Genomic DNA, 19,570 nt, shown 5'->3' with positions numbered 1-19,570 from the left:
ACCAAAAATAATTTATCCCACAAAATGGATTATGGTGCAGCCATTGAAAATCTTTAGTTAAAGACTTTGATTACCGTTGAATGAAAAAAAAATCAGCCAGCAACAGGGAACACGTGTCCCGAGACCACTTAAGAATGCGTACGAAAGCATGTGTGAGCGTTTATCTCCATGAAGAAAGACCGTCATGGAAATGTTTGTCTTCGGGTGATGGGATCTGGGGTCACTTTTTGAAATCCTATGTAAGCATTTCTGTACGACTTTAATTTGTAACACGGACCATGCCTTACGTCCATAATCTGAATTTTAAAACTTTATTTTCATACTGGAAACTAAATAAGAACTGGACCATCAACATCTACATTTGCTGCCAGGAGCTACACATCAGCTCCTACGAGGTCATAGAGAGTGGAGAGCCCATGAAAGGTGCAGATGGGATGCACACCTGAGTGGATTAAACAGACCGCAAGGAGGGGAATACCTGTGGGAATGGTGTTCATTCCGCTGGCGTAGCTGTGACCCTCGTGAAGGGTGTCGTTCATACACAATACACACACTCCCAAGGGCATACGCAGGCTGTGGCACAGCTATGTCAGGTTGCAGGCTCCCAGGACCCAGGCAATTGGCTGAAACACCACCTTATCCCTCACGCTCACGAAAGCTAATTGGGATGTAAATAGGCATATCGGTGCCATTCCAGGACAACTTCGACTCTGCCCTAACTTATATACACTATTATTTTCTAACCTCCACCATTCATCATTGGTACAAGTTCCGACACGGCAGTGGAAGGACGGCACTCACCCACCATGCCTCAACATTGTCCAGAGACTGTGAGAAGGACCATGCGCAGCTCCCTAAATATACCCATCACATGCATCTGTTGCCTGGAACACGCAGTCCATACCACCCACCCTCGGACCAGCCTGCACACCTGGAGTGGCTCTCCTCCTCAGCCTTCAAATGTCACAGCCACTGTGAAGTCTCTCAGTGCCTATCCCCACAGAGAGGGAAGTCTCTGTTCCCACCTCTCTGCTCCTAGAGTAAATTGTGCACTTTGCAATTGTAGCTCATCTTATAGTTCGTTATTTATATAGTCCACAAGCTCCCGAGGACAAGAGTCATGGGTCTCAATCACCTTTGTGGATCCTCAATGACTGGCATGGTATGAGCCCACACAGGAAGGAAGGAAAAAGGGCTGGTGTGTCTTAGCACTCATCTGGTCCAACCCCTTAATTTGCAGAGGAGGAAACTGAGTCCCAGAGAAGGAGATATTTCCCAAGGTCACACAAGGCACTAAAGATTCAGCCAGGACTACATGAGATTCATTTAACCTTAATGAAGCACAAAAGCTCATCCCTATTATTAGCAAAGTACAAATTAGAGATTTATCATTCTCCTCTAATGAATGCAGACAAAAATTTCCAACCTTGAAAATATCAGTGAAATAAGATTAGTCTTTTAAACACGGATCCAGTCTCGACACCCGTCCCCGATCCTCAACCTCCTATCCATGGCTTTTGACAGGGAGCACTTCCTTTGAAATTCAGTAGTGATTTGAATCACTGGAAAGTATCAGTGGGCAGGGAGGGAGGAAATTCAGGCAGGGATTTAGTGACCTTATTCCTTCCCGTTTCATTGTATATTTCACGCTTTAGCAGACAAACCTGCATAGAGTACTACTCATATCCTCTATTCCAAGAAACACTCTTGAATTTTGTATAAGCTATTTAAAATTAAAAAAAAAAACCCTTTTCAGCTTCATTTACATTTTGCACCTTTTTATTCAAATGTAAATTTTAATAAACACCAGTATAAATATTGCAACAATTTTGCACATGAGTTATCTTGTAATTTACACTCTAAATTTATGTCTTTTGTAGTCTGTGGCATAAATCATTCCGCTCTTAGCATTAGTTAGCTCTTTGCTCTGTATAATAATGGCTTGGGTACCTTCTTTAAAGTTTCACTTGTCTAGACTGAAACAGCCATCCAGGCTCAGGCTCCAATGATTCACGGGCAGAAGAACAGAAAGTAAGTGAGAAGACTGTAAATCCTGTGCTGTTTGGCCACATTTTACCTCCCCCAAATTCTGGACCTCAAAGGGTATTAGCTACAGGAATACTCTAACCACCTTCATGTCCATCACCCCTAATCCCCAAGCCATAGGGACTAGTCACTTATAAAACTCAAAAGGCCCTCACATTTGAGTGACATATTCTCCTTTTAGTGTAACCAATCGCTCAGAATTATTTGGGAGTCAATCACTTACACACTCTGCACTTGAAGTTCCTTGCTGATGAGCTGGAGATATTTTAACACCCACGCCCTGGTGTTGGGCAGGTTCAGTGGGATAATTTACAGAAACATTCTCCCGTCAGCTGCCGTTAAGAATCACTCTGAGAGTGAGACTCAGTGCCATCCTTCCTGCTTTCCCAGGAATGGGAAATCACACAAGCACGGGGCTGGGAGTCACCAACACCCACCCAGCCACAGTCAGGTTGAGCCCAGAGGACACTAGGGACACTAGTGCAGAGGAAATAAACTCTTTCAGACAAAGCTCTGCTCACACTCACTTCCCTCAATCAGTCACAGGAACAAAGAAAGCCTGTTCTCCAGCCCCAGCCCCACCCCCACCCCCTGGAGTCATTCTGGTCCTATAGATAGATGAAAGGCCATGTGTAAGATGGTGACTCAGATGTGGGGAGAAGAAAATCAAAAGGAGCTCATATTTGTCTTTCTTAGCTTGATGCCCAGTTTCTTCCGTTAGGAATGAGCATCAAGGGTACTTGTCCCCCTCCCCCACAGTCACTGAGAGAATTCACACCCTAGAGTTCTTTAATGCACTGAGTCCTCCAGAGACAGGGGCCATAAAAAGACTGGATTACTTATTATTATTAATAAGTTATGGCAATTAGACTGGGTGATTCCTAAACGTTGCTGATTAAAAACTTTCTTGAGTGCCTACTCATCCACATGGCTAGTGTTTACCTCTATTAAAAATGATTTAACTACACTCTGGGTGAACCCCTCTCTTGCGCCTGGGTTAATAATTAGCAGTGCACAGAGCCACGCGGGTTAAGTGAGTTGGCTCTCCTTTATTTATCTATTGCTTTATTTTATGAGGAGAACTGGATGGCAGTCTCATTGCCCATTGAGCCTGCTAGGAATAATTTACTATTTCAATCCACAGTCCATGGAGATGGTTAGAGAAAACTTCACTATTATTACAACATCACACTCAGCCCACACCCCCCGGCACTGAAGATATGCCAAACACAGAAAGTGTGCCCGACTTCCACGAGACGGGGGGAGGTAAAGTTACCAGTTCTCAAACAATGTAATCATACTACTCTCTCAATTTTGCTTTCTTTTCTAGGTTAAATTATATATGAGGGGAGTTTAGTTTCTTGAAAATGCATGCACTTAACTCCCATTTAAGAAGTCTCACCTGGGGAGATAGCTGTCTTGTGAGTCCTCCTGTGGTTTGAGCTACAGAAAGAAAATTCTCTTTCAAGTACAAGTGCTTTTACAGTAAAGCACTGCAAATTTTACCAGGACCCAACTAACCAGGGGCAAAGGGAGAGACATAGAGAACAGCTGAAATGAACACTGCTTCCTCGAATGGGGTGAGGTACACCATCAACCAAAATCAGTTTCAAGATCAGCTGAGCTCTCCCTTCGCCAGATTTCAAAAACCAGATTTCATATACGTCAATAGGAAGGGCAACTAGAATTCAGTCTCTACGTTTCTATAAAACTCTGTGAATGAAGAGAATCCTTTCTTTTCTTTGTTGAAAAGTGGGCCCACCAATGCCTCCTCTCTTGTCGAATACCAGCACTCCAGAGTAGCTGTGCTGGACACTCACAAAGCTGAGGTCCAAAAATGGCAGGCGTGCTTCCCAAGGAGAGCTGGGTTAACTCCTTCTCTCCCAAATACAATTTAGTGTCATGTTACCGCATAACCATGGCCACTGGATCCCATGACCTAAGATTGGGTCCTGGCCCCTCGACCAGATGGAAACCAAGGAGGAAACCTCTCGCAGACTATGTTCTCATCTAGAAGACAGGGATGGGAGAGAGAAGCTTCTTCTCTCCCCTGCAGCTATCACGAGGATCAAGCTGGAATAATTTAAGCAAAACAGAGGACACGGACTTTAGCATCAAATAACACTAAGTTCAAATCCTTGCTAGTTCACCATCCTGGCCATCTTGGGCTAGCTATTTAAGCCCTCTCTCCGGGTCTTGGTCTCTTCATTTAGAAAACGGGAGATAATAAAACTTTCTTTTAGAATTCAAAGGGACAACCCAGATACATGGAAAACAATTAGCACAGAGTAGCTGGTTTACGGTACACGTTCAATAAGTGAAAGTTAATGTTATTATAATAACAAGCAGTAGAACAGGATAGCAAAGAACTCAGGTCTCGAAGTCAGAGCTGGTTCCACGTCTGACTGTGCGATCTTGGGAAAATTACTTTAACTTCCCCAAGCCTTGCATTTCTCATCAGCAACACGCAGATAATAACAATAGCTAATTTCTGTGCTACCTCATAAATTGCTATGGAGATTAAATGAGTAATACATATAAAAATGCACAATAACTGGTACTTAGAAATATTCCATACATTGTAGGATTATTAGTCAACACACATATATTGATTGCTTACCATTTGAAAAGTCTTTGTGACTTATATAGGACTGTAAAAGTATCAGAAGAGAAAAAAAAATCCATTAAAATAAAATGATCGTTTTAACTCCTTACTGTCATGTAGCTATATGCCATTAAGAAACTCTGGAGCAATTCCCAAATACCACCTAATGAAGGAATGATTTTTAACGTTTTATATCAGAGACCGAGATCCAGTAACATCCTGATGATCTAAAGGGTTGTGATTAAAACCCAGAAATTGCAGAAAGCCAGGCCTGGTCTTTCTTTATGGTGCCACTCACCCCTCTGACGTTGCCTAGCTGCTCTGAACCTGTCATCATTTCTCAAGGCCACGATGTAAAGGGCTCATGCAGCCCTGCCCTGGGCTTTCATCCATGCTTGAAGCCATGCTCCATGAGGCCCAGGGTTCCAAGAAGGTAGGGACTGCATGGGGGGCAGCGGAATTGAGACCCACTCTGCCAGGGACAGTGGAGTTCTATGAAGAATTTGCCTTAAAAAAATGGGGGGGGGGGGTTGCTGCTTTATTAAATAATTTTTTAAGTTTGAATACAATAAGCCACTTAAGCTCCTTCCTATCCAGGTGCAAGTCTGTGCTCTCCTGGAGCACAGCCAGAGCAAAGACTCCTCCAGAGCTCCTGGCTTGGCCTCAATGGCACCACACAGGAGCTGTGATTAGTTTTCTGTGTCTCCAAAGCCAGACAGCTCAGGCAGCCCTGTGGCCACACAGCCCATTTCCATGCTCCCCCGGTTTCCCCCAGGCACACTCAGGAGGCTCAAACTGAACACAGCCCTGTGATTCTTGGTTATTAAGCACTAGCTGCAAGGCCTCACTCCTCAGTCTCCAGCCCTCGATGCCAAAAACTAGCCCATTCTTTCATGCAGGTGGGCCTTGTATCTCTCCCCCTCTTTCTTCTCCGTCTCACTCTGGATGCAGGCTAGGGAAAGTTCTATGGTTTTCCTTGCTCCTGGCCTCTCCTCACCTTGTATCATGTTGGAAATGAAGACCAATACTTAGCCCGTCATTGGCGTACCTCTGAAGGCACATGGCGCTCAGTAAACGTCTTTTAGTATTTGTGAGTCAGAAAAGAAATTTTTTAAAGCCCCGAAGTAGCTTCCTGCTACATTTTCTAAAGAATGTGCTACCAACATCAATCTTAGGCCGTGTGCCTGTAACACATCACCCTGCACTGACTTGGGGAAGGCAGTGCACTCAATGCAAGCTAGTAAGTCCCTAAGATTTTTATGACATGCTATCCTTAGTATATCTCATTCCTAGCACAGAGGGATAAAGCTCTTAACTACTGAAAGAACATAAAAAAATAGATTTAGGAATAATACTTTTTATGATTGCATTCTGTATACTGTGAAAGTTATGTTCAAATCTGCTAGTACTTTATGGTGCTGATAAAGTAGAACAGTATGGCTTCCCGGCTAACAGTGTATTTTATATCCATTTAAAATGTTTTCTCTTAAATTGAATTACTTTTTGAGTAATTATAATAAGACTAATCTGGGCTTAATGAATTCATGTACAAATACTTTAGACTGCATTATTAAAACCTCTATGATATGAAACTATATTAAACTCAATCCCTGTAGCAACCAATGTTTTTCTTTGAAAAGCATACATGACTTTCTCTGAATTCTTTTAAATCCATTAACTGAGAAACCATAAGAAGCCACATTAAAAGCTCGAACAACAGAGTTTCATAAATAATATTGTTCGAATTTCCCTAAACTTACATAATTGAGTATTAATTGAGGGGGGAATCACAGAAAGTATTTTTTATTAAGCATCCACATATGCAAAGGGCTGAAGCATCAGTCCACCTTCCAGAAGAATCAGTTTGGCTCTGATTAGCAATGCTATAAGACCATTATCGCTAAAAAAAAAAAAAAAAAAAAAAAATGAGCCTGCAGCAATCAAGCCTTATGTTCTAAAAAAGTCTCCAAACACAATAGTCTAAATATCTGGATTCTAGTTCACACTCGAGGCAAAACCACTCATCTTCTCTGGGATTCAGTTCCTCCAGCTACAAACCGGTTTGATCTCTGAGGTCCCTTCCAGTTCTAAAGCATGATGGTTTTAAGTTTAAAATTACACACATTATATCAAATGGGCTCTTATTGCATACTGCTTATTCGTCATCTTATCCACGCTAAATTACATTCACAGGAAAAAAAAATTTCATTCCCTGCAATTCACATACCTCCACAAACACATCCATAATACAGCTGGTGGTTTCAAATTTATCCCAAGATATTATCTCGGTAGAGCATTTTTCCCATTACAGATAAATTATAAACCATCTGAAATCTTTAAGGTTCTCATGCCTTCCTGAATCAATTTCTATGGCCCCCACCCAACATAAAAGATGCTCTTTCCAAGCCAACTGGGTAACTTCATCACCCATGCATTCCTCAGGCAGGTCTCCAAGCGCCAGGCTTTAACTGGATTGGTTGCCCAGTTTTCTAAATTCAAACTAGATATTTATAGATGTCCAACAGGATAAGTCTCTCTCTTTGCCAGGTGATCATTACCAGGATAGACAACTTTAAAGTAAACATAAGACAATGGTCATCATCATTATTCTGATGGGTTGGCACAAATTACTATCAGGAGAGCTCCCAGGAGCCAGAGACAATTAAAGTCTGAGTTCAGAGAAGCCGCCCCCAACATCAAGCATTGCTGATTAGGATGATTTGGGAAGTAAATATGCTTCGGCAAATTGGCCCACGTCTTCAAGGAGGAGGTTCGGCCACACAATACACTCTGGCCCAACCTCAGTTTCAGGAGGTACAGGTTCTGGCCTGGCTCTACCATAATTCCTCTTCATAAATGTGGACAAGCCATTTAAGTGCTCTAGATCCCAAAGACGGTTTGACTAGAAAACTTCTGCCATCCTTTCCGGGTCTACAGTTCTATCTTGAACATTCCTGAAATCCTTCCTAGGGACTCTGCTATGCACCCCCAACCACCTGCACATCTCCTTGGTGTACTAATACATACCTGTCCTTTTCTCTCTCTTTCTCTGCAGCTAAGCTGAAAGCACCATGATGTTCTGCCCATTGAAGTCCCAAAGTCCAAGGCAGAATATTAGAGTGTGGTAGACACATCTTAACGTTAATAATAACTGATATGTTTTCAGAGCCTTCAGTAGATCACCCACTATTTCAAGTTCTTTACACAGACTGCCTTAATCCTCTCAGTCACTCTAAAAGTTAGCTATCATTATTATTCTCATTTTACATATAAAGAAACAGAGGAGGTTAGCTAAAGTTACTGAAGGTCACGGGGAAGCAAGTGATCTGGGATTCAACCCAAGCAGTCTGGCTTCACAGCCCAACTCTTAACCACGGTGCTACACTGTGTCTTAATGAATGCCCCCAACTGTCCTTCTACACGAAGGACAACAGTTAAAATACCTCATTCCCTCAAACACCCCCAGGGAGTTAACTTGAGCCCTATCCATAATACCTTTTCATATCTAAACTCCCCTATTTCTGGAACCCCAACCACAATTTTTTCTCTGCCTTTATCGTCATATGGATTTGGAGTCCAATTGCAGAAACCACCTAGGTGAGCCCTGACTTTTTAAAAACTTTACAAATACTCTTTTTTGAAAAAAAATGCAACTATCTCGGTAGGTTTATGGCAACAGCTAAGGTAAGATAAGGACACGGGGACAAGACGCAGAGCCAGATGAAAAGAGAAGAATTCCAAGAAGAGGTCAAGGGAAGGGAGGACAGTCCAACACAAGGACATACACCTGAGCTACAGAGACTTGTGCAGCTAATGCAGCTGTCATCCTTCTAGGATTCAGGAAGAGGAGGAAGTGGGAGGTGGGGGGGAGCCAGTGCAGGCAGGACACATATGGGCTCTGGAGTCCCAGTGCCTGAGCTGTGACCCTGGCTCTGCCACCAGCAAAGTTAGCTGCCCTCTTTAAGGCTCCGCATCACCATCCAATACAATGGGAATCACAGAAGCTTTTAGGAGGATTAAGGCACATCCATTCCCTAAAGCCTTTAAAAAAAATTTTTTTTTTTAAATTTTTTTTTTTCAACGTTTATTTATTTTTGGGACAGAGAGAGACAGAGCATGAACGGGGGAGGGGCAGAGAGAGAGGGAGACACAGCATCGGAAACAGGCTCCAGGCTCTGAGCCATCAGCCCAGAGCCCGACGCGGGGCTCGAACTCACGGACCGCGAGATCGTGACCTGGCTGAAGTCGGACGCTTAACCGACTGCGCCACCCAGGCGCCCCTAAAAAAAATTTTTTTTAATCTTTATTTATTTTTGAGAGAGAGAGAGAGAGCATGAGCAGAGGAGGGGCACAGCGAGAGGGAGACACAGAATCCGAAGCAGGTTCCAGGCTCTGAGCGGTCAGCACAGAGCCTGACGCGGGGCTCGAACTCACAAACTGTGAGATCATGACCTGAGCCGAAGTCCGACATTTAACCGACTGAACCACCCAGGTGGCGCTAGCCCCTAGTGCCTTAACACAGCACCCAGCACACAGAAGGCACTTAGTAGAAGCAGGGAATAAAGGAATAAAATGTACTTGCTTGGATCTAAAAGCAAAAAGGCTACTCCCCATGGCCACCAGCCCCCTGGCATCGAATGATGCAGCCCAGGGGAACAATAGGAAAAAACATGTCCAGCAAAGGGGCATTCATTCTCTCCTAGTCGTACTCATTCCTGAGGAAGCAGGATCAATGTTTATTATGTGAGCAAACATTAAACCCTAAAGTATTGCCCCACACTCTCTATCACATAAATGCTAGTATTTTGCAGAGGGAGGTGGGAGTGAGTAATTAAATGTGCACTATAGGCACTCCATGAATCTTTCAGAGTGCGGGTCTTTCTTCTGGAAAGCAGTACATTTGTTTAAAGTCACCCACTCACAGGCTCGGTGTAGATAACGTGGCTCCTCTCTCTTCATGGGCCCACGTCTTGGCCGCACATGGAGGGACCTCACACTGGGCTGGGCTCTTCTACAATAGAACCGGGCATTTCCAAGGGGCAGAGGACCCAGAGAGCTGAGGACACCTTTTAAAAAACCTCTGCGGCTGTCAATTTTTATCCTTGTGAAGAAGAGCCGGCAAGCAGTAAATGTTGTTACCACACATCATACCCCACCGAGTAGCTTTTCAAAAGGAGAAGGGGAAGTTCGCTTGGCAGTTTAAGATTCTTTTAAACCTGTACGACATTATTCACTGGCTCAACACAGTCATGAAATGTAAATGTCATTTTCACGAAGGATTTGTGTGGTTGGCTTGCCCTGAAAAAAGGATTCCAACATCTTACAGAGCTTAAGAAATTTTAAGCATGCTTTCTATACACACACACACACACACACACACACACACAACACATGTATATGTGTGCACACACACATACGCACACACACACATACATATACATACATAGATATGTATATATGCATTTTTTCCAGCATCATGGTTATTATTCTTCAAGTCCGGAATCTGGGACTTCTAGTTCTAGCTCTGCCCCTAACTGGTCATGGCTGGTACCTAGTCCCTCTTGGAATGCCTCAGTTTCCTCACCTGTAATTGAGGATAAAGCAGCTTTCATTATGTCATCAAGGAAAACATAAGATAATGGATGCAAGTGCACTCAGAAAAAATAAACTTAAATTTTCTGATGCTTTGTCAGTGTTCACTGAAGCTGATACACTATAATGAACAATCAATGGACCTATAGGAAACTAAAGTCCAGATCCTACAGGGAGCTTACAATAAAAGAAGCATCAGACACGCTCAAGGCAAAAGTGTTAAATTCTACAGGAAGAATAAAACAGAACAGTGAAGAAAAGAGATCTTTCAAGAATGGGACTTCATGGACCAGATACAAGCTGAGTTGGATGGTGAAGGGCAGTCCTAAACAAAGTCAACCTTTGCGGAGCCTTTATTTCTAAGGACTTTACCTAAATATTTAATATAATACTCCCCAAACTCTGTGAATGAAATACCATCCTCATCCTCTTTTAAACAGTGAGTTAATTTGCCAGAGATCCCACCCACAATCACAACTATAGGACACTCCTTCGTCCCTACTGCACTGAAGAACTCTGAAAGGAAGAAATGAGAGAAAAGGAACCAACAGGACGAGTGACTCAGAAAAAAACAAAATGGGCTCAAGAGAAGTCAGAGAAGACCTAAAGAAGTAGAGATACATGCTGTATTCACACACTGGAAGGCTCAGTAATGTCATGATATTGGTTCTCCCCAAATTGATCTATAGATCCAACAGGATCCCAGTAGTAATTCCACCAGACTTTTTGTAGGCAATGATTAGCCAATTCTAAAATTTATAAGAAACACAGGTACCTAGGATAGGCAGCAGTCTTTAAAAAAAAAAAGGCAAAGTCAGAGGGCTGACACTACTCAACTCCAAGACATATAATAAAGCCACAGTAATCAACACAGAGTGTTACTGGCATTAAGACAGACAAGTCGATCAATAAAGCAGAACAGGGAGCCCAGAAACAAACCTGCATTTTTACAATCATTAGATTGTTGACAAAGGAGTCGATTCAATCCAGTGGGGAAAGGCAAGTATCTTTAACAAATGGCACCAGAACATCCATATAGAGAAAAATAAACTTAGACTCCTACTTCTCACCATACACAAAAATTCATGATAGATCTTAGACCTATAAGTAAATGCTAAAACTATAATGTTTCTAGAAAAAAACATAAAATATTCTAGTGACTTGGGAGTACATAGAGATTTCTTAGATAGTACACTGAAAGAAATAGCAATAAAAGAAAAAATGAATTCAATTTCATCAAATTTTAAAACCCTGCTCAATAAAGAATGTCATTAAGAAAATGAGTAATAAGCGATTTTGGAGAGAAAATATTCACAAATCCTGTATCTAACAAAGATCTGGCATCCAGTATTTGTAAAGAACTCCTTCAACTCACTAATAAAAAGACAAACAACCCACCATTTTAAGTGAGTAAAATATCTGAACAGACACTTCACAAAGTGATCAATAAGCACATAAGAAAAGTGTCCAACATCATTAGTCATAAGGGAAATGCAAATTAAAACCACAATAATATATCACTATGTACTCACCAGAATGGCTAACATTAAAAAGACTCACAACATCAAATGTCAGTGAGGATTAATAAATGGCATCTGAAACTCTCCTCCAATTGCTAGTTGTAGTGTAAAATAGCATTACCTCGGGGGAAGATCTGGTAATTTCCTATAAAACTAAACATATACCTACACCATGATCCAGCAATTCTGCTCCTAGGGATTCACTCAAGAGAAATGAAAATACAGAGCCACGAAAACAACTTGTACGTATATGTTCTTAACAGTTAGAAATAGTCCACAGGTCCATCAATGGGAGAATGGATAAACAGATGTGAAGTATGTTCATACAACAGAATACTACTCTACATTATAAAAAAATGGAATTAGTAGTATACACAACAACATGAATGAGTCTCATTAATATAATGAGCAGAAGTCTTACACAAAAGAATACTTATTGTGTGGTTTCATGAATATAAAATTCTAGACCAGGCAACTTAATTGATAGTTGAAAAAATGGCAATACTCCCCATACTGATCTACAGATTCAGAAACAATCCTATCAAATCCAGCTTTCTTTGAAGAAACTCGAAAGCAGAGTCTAAAATTCCTATGACATCTTAAGGGATCTTAAAAAACCAAAACAGTCTTGAAAAAAGAGGACAAAGTTGGAACGCTCATACTTCCCAACTTTAAAACTTCTTACAAAGCTACAGTAATCAAGACAGTGTGTGATGGGTATAAAGTTAGACACACAGATCAATGGAATGGAATTGAGAGCCCAGCGAAAAATCCTCACATTTATGATCAACTGAATTTTGAGAAGACAATTCAATGAGGGGAAAAAAAATTTTTCTACTAATAGTGATGGGGTGGCTGAATAGCTTCATGTAAAAATTGAAACCTTGTTTCATACCATATATAAAAGTTAACTCAAAATGGATTAAAGATATAAAACTCTTAAAAGAAAGCATAGGGCTAAACCCTTGTGACTTTGGATTAGACAACAGTTTCGTAAATATGACAAGAAAATCGTAAACATTGAAAGAAAACACAGACAACCTGAACATCTGCAAAATTAAAAATTTTGTGTCTCAGGGAGCATCTCTCTACTTGCTAGAGAAAATGTCGACCAATTCATGAGTCACTTAATAAAGCCCATTACATCTTCAAAAAAATTATGTCTCAAAGGGCACCATCAAGAAAGTGAAAAGACAACTCATAAAACTATGGAAAATAATTGCAAATTACCTATCTGATAAGGCATTTACATCAAGACTATGCAGAGAACTATTACAACTCAAAAATAAAGAGACCAATAACCCAATTCAAAGAGGCAAAAAACCTAAATAAAAATTTCTCCACAAGAGGGATACAAAGGGCCAATAAGAACCTGGAAAGATGCTCAACGTCATTAGGCATCAGAGCAATACAAATCAAAACCACAGTGATAGAACACTTCATACCCACTAGGATGGCTATCATCAAAAAGACAGGCAACAACAAGTGTTACCAAAGATCTGGAGAAACCAGAACGCTGCTGCTGCGAATGTAAAAATACAGACTCTGGAGAAGAGTCTGGCATTTCCTCAAATGGTCAAATACAGAGTTACCATATCATCCAGCCAGACCAGTCCTCCGTATACACCCAAAAGAAAGGAAAACATATCTGCACAAAAACTTATACACAAATGTTCATAGCAGCATTAGTCACAATAGCCAAAAAAAAAAAAAAAAGGAAACAATCCCACTGGTCCTCAAACGGCAAATGGATAAACAAAATGTGGTATATCCAAACAATGGGATATTATTTGGCAATAAAAAGGCAGGAAGTAACTAATACATGCTACAATATGGATGGATCTTGAAAACCTCATACTTGAAAGAAGCCAGTCACAAAGGAGCACATACTGTATGGTCCCGTTTACATGAAATGTCCAGAACAGGCAAATTTAGGGACAGAAAGCAGATTAATAGTTACCTAGGGCTAGAAAGGATGAGGGAGTGGGGGATAACAGCTGGGTTTCTTTTTTGGGCCATGGAAATATTCTAAAATTGACTGTCTGACAGATACACAACTCTGTGAATATGCTAGAAATCACTGAGCTGTATACTTTAAATGAATAAACTGTATGGCATGTGAATTATGTCAATACAGCTGTTTGAAAAAAAAGTCCTGGGCTGTGACTGTATTTCCAATGACGAGTTATGCCAACCTCCGCCGCTCGGGCCCACAGCTAGGCAAGCCAATCTCATAACTGCATTCAGCTCTTCATCATGAACACATCTAAATAACCTCGCTCAGGTGCTGGCACCACACTGGGTACCAAGAAAGGTTGGCACAGACGGAAGACTGCATCCCTTCTCAAGGAATCACAGCCCAGTGCCTCGGTCTACACCGACCCCTGCGTGGCTGTTGAGTACTTGACCATGGTGAGTCTGAATGGAGATGTGTTCTAAGCGTGAAACAGACACTGAATTTCAAAGACTCTTTTCAAAGAGAAAAAAGTAAAATAGTTAACAATCATTTATACTGAATTACATGCCGAAATGATATTTTGGGTAAACTAGGTGAAAATGAAACGTCAAAATGAATTCACCGGTGCTTTTTTTTTATATTTTGAATGTGGCACAGAAATTACAAATCACATGTGTAGCTCAGTACTACTGGGGAGTACTGGCTTAGATTTTTAAATACAAATAAATCATCAAAACTTTCCTGATCCCCAGTGTTTTAGAGGATTGTTTTACGCAGACTTCTAAATGGTGATTAACTTTGAAGTCCACTCAGCAGTTATAAAATGCCTGCTGCTGTGCAATTATGGAGGCACAAAAGGTTCCTTGTGTGCTGCCCTCTGTCAATTGGTCCCTTGGACGAGAGTCGAAGATGCTCGGCATGGCCTTTAAGCATTGGTGTGCCCGAGTCTTTACAAAGCACAAATGTTTCCCAAATAAGGCAGGCCCAGAAAACTTCGTCTGAACTCTTTAAGACTCATGATCAAAAGGGCTGCCTTTTAAAATGATTAAAGACCAGACTGAGATGACAGACCCCCCCATTCACAGAAGGAAGACTTCTCCTCAGAGGGGTTTCATCTAAAAGGGGCTTTGCATATCATCTGGGAGGGTTCCCCTGTGCGCTGCTCACTTGTGAACTCTGAATTGTTTAGGGAGGTCTCCGCTTCTCCTTCTCCAAGTCCCTCTTGCATCCCCATGTCCAGGACAATAAGAACAGAGCCTGTGAGGCAGAGGCAAGCTCCAGATCTCTGGCCCTGGAGAAATCCAGAGGTATGTCTGTGCCCCAAGAGAGGAAACGGAAATGGATCTCAGTGATAAAAGATGGCATCACCGGGCGGCCGAGCAAAGACTCCTACCAACATGTCTGGTTGCTTCTTCTCTCTCCGGCCAATGCCCAAAGGACTGTGTCAACTGGTGCTTCGGTTCCCACTCTCTGGAGTTAAGAGAGCAGATGTGGAGGTGAAGGTACATGGCCAAAGCTGGTAAGTGGCACCGCCATGATTCTAACTCGACGCCTCCTAATTCCAGAGCTACTGTCTTTAATAAGCCAGTGCGCTATACCATCAGTCTCTCATTCCACAAACACTACTCCCTGTGGCTTGCAGAGGGACTACATTAGGGTAATTTTTTTAATGATGTGCGAACTAGACTCCTGCCTCCTCAAACAAGACACTCTTCAATTCCTGCAGCTACTTTTGTTCAGAATCTCCAGTAAACTGAAATAGAAGACACTTTCACTGACTTGATTGCCTCCATTCTGTGCGTTATGGAAGCAGAGACAAAATATCTCAGAGTCCTTAATTTCTTGAGTGCTCCATAAGTAGAAATGGGAAACGTGCTTAATCCTGTGTCCTGTCACACGAGACCCACTCCTTCTATGTGCGCATACGTACCATGCTTGTTCTAGCACTTAGGGCAGGCACGCATTGTGCTCAGCACCGGGCTTATACAAAGATAAATATACCACAATCTCTGCCCTCTAGGATATTCCTCAGTAAGTGCCCATCAAGTTATTTTAAAGGACCTGTGTTTGGGGCTAAGTGTGCTGTAAAGAACAAAGCTCATTTCTGGAGCCGGTTTGTGGCTTGAGACATCTTCAAATTATAGCACTTGTTACAAAATGTACCTGACTTAGAGTTTCAGAGAAACTGGATGTAACATGGATATTTCTAGATGAACTGTTTCAGGGCCTTGGTAATCACAGCATCATTTTCCACTCTCCTCCCACCCCCTCCCATTATCTCTCATGTTTGGTAGTACATGAGCAATTGACTGCCTTTGAAAGCCCTGGGTGGTATGATTTGGAAAGTTAAGAGAATTATGATGGAAATGTCATCGCAGGCTACCAAAAGTTGGGAGGCCTCTGAGGAAGAGATTTCAAGATGCTTCAATCATCTCCCAGCTGGGCAGTCCTAGGAAGCCAGGATGGCTCCAAAGGGTGGGTAAGAGCACTGCCCTTCTGTATCTCTGCTAAGGCGGGCAGAAAAATGCCCCCCTAGAGAGGTCTTTATTCTAATTCCTAGAACCTGTGGCCATGTCACCTTACACGCCAAAAGGGGCTTTTGCAGATGTGATTAAATTAAGGAACCTGACATGAGGAAATTATTCTGGATTATCTGGGTGGACCCAACCTAATCATCGCTTTGAATCCTTCAAAGCTGAGAACCCTTCCCAAGAGAGATGTTCAGGCAGGAAAAAAACGGCCAGAGAGATGCTACCCTTGATGACTTTGAAGATGGAGGAAGGGAACCAGCAAACAAGAAACGGAGGTGGCCTCTAGAAGCTGGAAAAGGCAAGGAAATGGATTCTCCTTTAGAGTTTCCAGAAAAAAACACAGCCTGCTAACACCTTGGTTTTAGCACAGGAAGACCCATACTGGATTTCTGAACTAAGGAACCACAATCATTTGGTATTGGTTAAGTTATTCAATTTGGGGTAATCTGTTAGAGCAGCAATAGAAAACTAATGCACTGGTTATATACAACTGAATACCAGGAAGGTCAGGCAATGAGGCCAGGTGACCAGAGCAGTGATCACACCGTCAAAACAGCTGGCTGATGGGGCGCCTGGGTGGCGCAGTCGGTTAAGCGTCCGACTTCAGCCAGGTCACGATCTCGCGGTCCGTGAGTTCGAGCCCCGCGTCGGGCTCTGGGCTGATGGCTCAGAGCCTGGAGCCTGTTTCCGATTCTGTGTCTCCCTCTCTCTCTGCCCCTCCCCCGTTCATGCTCTGTCTCTCTCTGTCCCAAAAATAAATAAACGTTGGAAAAAAAAAAAAAAAATTTAAAAAAAAAAAAAAAAACAGCTGGCTGAACCAACTAGTCAATTCTGCCCCAAAAGAAGCTCAACTATTTTTATGGAATGACCTAGTACAAATTGCATCAAAGCACTGGGCCATGGGGAAGGAGCCGATGCTCTGGGCTGATTCTGTATGCTCTGGGCCCTACAGAGTCCTTGGTTCTTGTTTATCTGGAGCCTGCTGAGCACCAACAATAGTATCCCGCAGATCTCTTCTCATGTGGAAGGAGATTAGGGAAAGGAAGGGTTGTGCTCTCAGAGTCTTATTCCTAAGACTTCAACCCTCCCCAAGCTCCCTTAATTGCTGCATGATGTATTCAATACAGGACAGATACTTGGAGTGACTAATGAAGATGAGAATGGTGCTCCCCTCCTAGCTTAAAACACAGATCTATGGTGCATCTATACAGACAATCAGCTGTAGGATTGCCCTTCCCCCTAATTACCTACATGTTTTAAGGAAATCTGTTAGTGCCTGGATACACTTGGGGCTCAGTTAATGATGGAGGGTTGGAGGGACTGGCGGTATCCTTCCCCGTCTTCTTTTTCCTGTAAAGGTGAGATGATAGTTTATCTTAAGCAGTTCTCACTGCTGCAAATATCTGTGTGGGAGGGGAGGCTGTTCCACAGTATTATGTAGCCCCACCTGGCACCCTTTGGGAGGCTGCCTCTTCCCTAGATTTCCCTGTAAATCTCTAGCTGTGACTTTGACTTAAAATTCCCAAGGAACTTATTTTGGCCATTTTGTACTTTACCAAACCATCCACCCGAGGGAGTGGTCACCCACCCATGTGACAACTTCCTGGAGTATTGTGTCCATGTTTAATCTCATCGATCCAAAGGGCATCAATGAATAGCAAATAAAGTAACTGAGGATTTACAACCTAAAGTGGTTCCTTTTATATTTAATTTTTTTTTTAATTTTTAAGCAATCTCTACCCCCAATATGGGGCTTGAACTCACGACCCTGATATCAAGAGTCACACACTACTCACTGAACCAGCCAGGTGTCCTTAAAGTGTGGTTCCTAACCAAAGGGAGTCTCAACCCATCATGAAGAGTCTTAGCACCATTTTCTGAGCGCCTACTGTACTCCAAGTATTTCATATGTATTTTCTGATTTAATCCTTATAGCATCTCTGAAAGATAAATACCATGATCACATTTTAGAGATGAGGAAACTGAGACTGAAAACTTGTTCAAGGTCACAGTGACAAAAAAAAAAAATGAATGAGCTGGATTCGAAATCAGGTCTCTCTTGTGCCAAAATCCAAGTTTTTCTCACTATGTGGTGTGGCCTCCCAAGATGGGAACTAGTTGTTCCCCAAGAGTTTCTGGAAAGTTGCTACAATGAATATACATATGCACAAAAGCATTTGTTGACTCTCAGTTGAAATCTACTAGCTTCTCCCACTAGGGAAGGGAAGAACCTTGATGATATAAACAAGACTGGTTTCACTCTAGAAATATTTATTGAGTAACTACTAGACAGAAGCCATGCATATCCACAGGCCAGAGCCCCTACCTTCTACTGAAGAAATCAGGCATGTGTGCACATGGGTGCACACACACATAACTGTAAGATAGAAAATACTTTATCAAAACTGTCAGCAAGAAGAGTGTTACAGAAGTAAGCAGCAGCCCAGCAACGAACTCAGAGAGGAGTCAAAGCAGAAGCAGACAGAAGACATGGGCATGTGGAAATACAGAACATCTCTGGACAAATGAAGCATCGTTGTGTTCATAGGGGAGAAGAACACTGTTAGTCCTAAGATCACTTGGATCTCATTGCAGATTCAAATGATATAATTTATATGAAGGGTTTTTTGGGGCACCTGGGTGACTCAGTGGGTTCAGCATCAGGCTTCAGCTCAGGTCATGATCTCATGGTTCATGGGTTCGAGCCCCATGTCGGGCTCTGTGCTGACAGCTCGAAGCTTGGAGCCTGCTTCAGATTCTGTGTCTCCCTCTCTCGCTGCCCCTCCCCCACTCACGCTCTGTCTCTCTCGAAAATAAATAAACGTTAAAATTTTTTTAAATTTTATATGAAGTGTTTTTTTCAGTGTGTACATGTTAGGTAAATCCAGGTGCAAGTTTTTTGTTCTGAATGCTACCTTGATTAAATAATGTTTTCCTTTCTTAAAAAGTATTCCCCTTCTCCCCTTTCCAAATTCTAGACCTTTGTCTTAACTAAAAACAGCTGCCAACCTTTTCCCAACTCACCTGCTTAGTGAAGAAAAATAATCTGTTGGCATATACCCATAAACTTAAATTCTAACTACAATATAAAAGCTAATACCCTGTGACAGGCATTATTTCACATTTCCACAACACCTAAATCAAGCCCTGGGTACGCAAGCTTATTTAAAACTAATTCTACCAAGTTGTGAAGGAACTGCACTTCCTTCTACAAACAGGACCACTTCAGAAAGATTTCCTTAAAATGTGGCCGTGTCTACAGTGGACAAGTTGATGTTATTACCAGGATCCAACTGGGACCCCAGTAGGGAGAGAAAAA

The 19,570-nt window shown here is 42.1% G+C and overlaps 1 protein-coding gene across 3 annotated transcripts in view; it reads right to left on the bottom strand.

Moving 5' to 3' along the window:
- GFRA1 (GDNF family receptor alpha 1) overlaps nucleotides 1–19,570 on the bottom strand; it is a 209,802-nt gene that overhangs the window by 150,841 nt on the left and 39,391 nt on the right. The gene's annotated exons all lie outside the window — the stretch shown is intronic.

Source organism: Lynx canadensis, chromosome D2 (genome assembly GCF_007474595.2).
Source record: "Lynx canadensis isolate LIC74 chromosome D2, mLynCan4.pri.v2, whole genome shotgun sequence".
Lineage (NCBI taxonomy): Eukaryota > Metazoa > Chordata > Mammalia > Carnivora > Felidae > Lynx > Lynx canadensis.
Note: the sequence above shows the minus strand (reverse complement) of the source record. Positions and strands in the feature narration are given on the sequence as shown.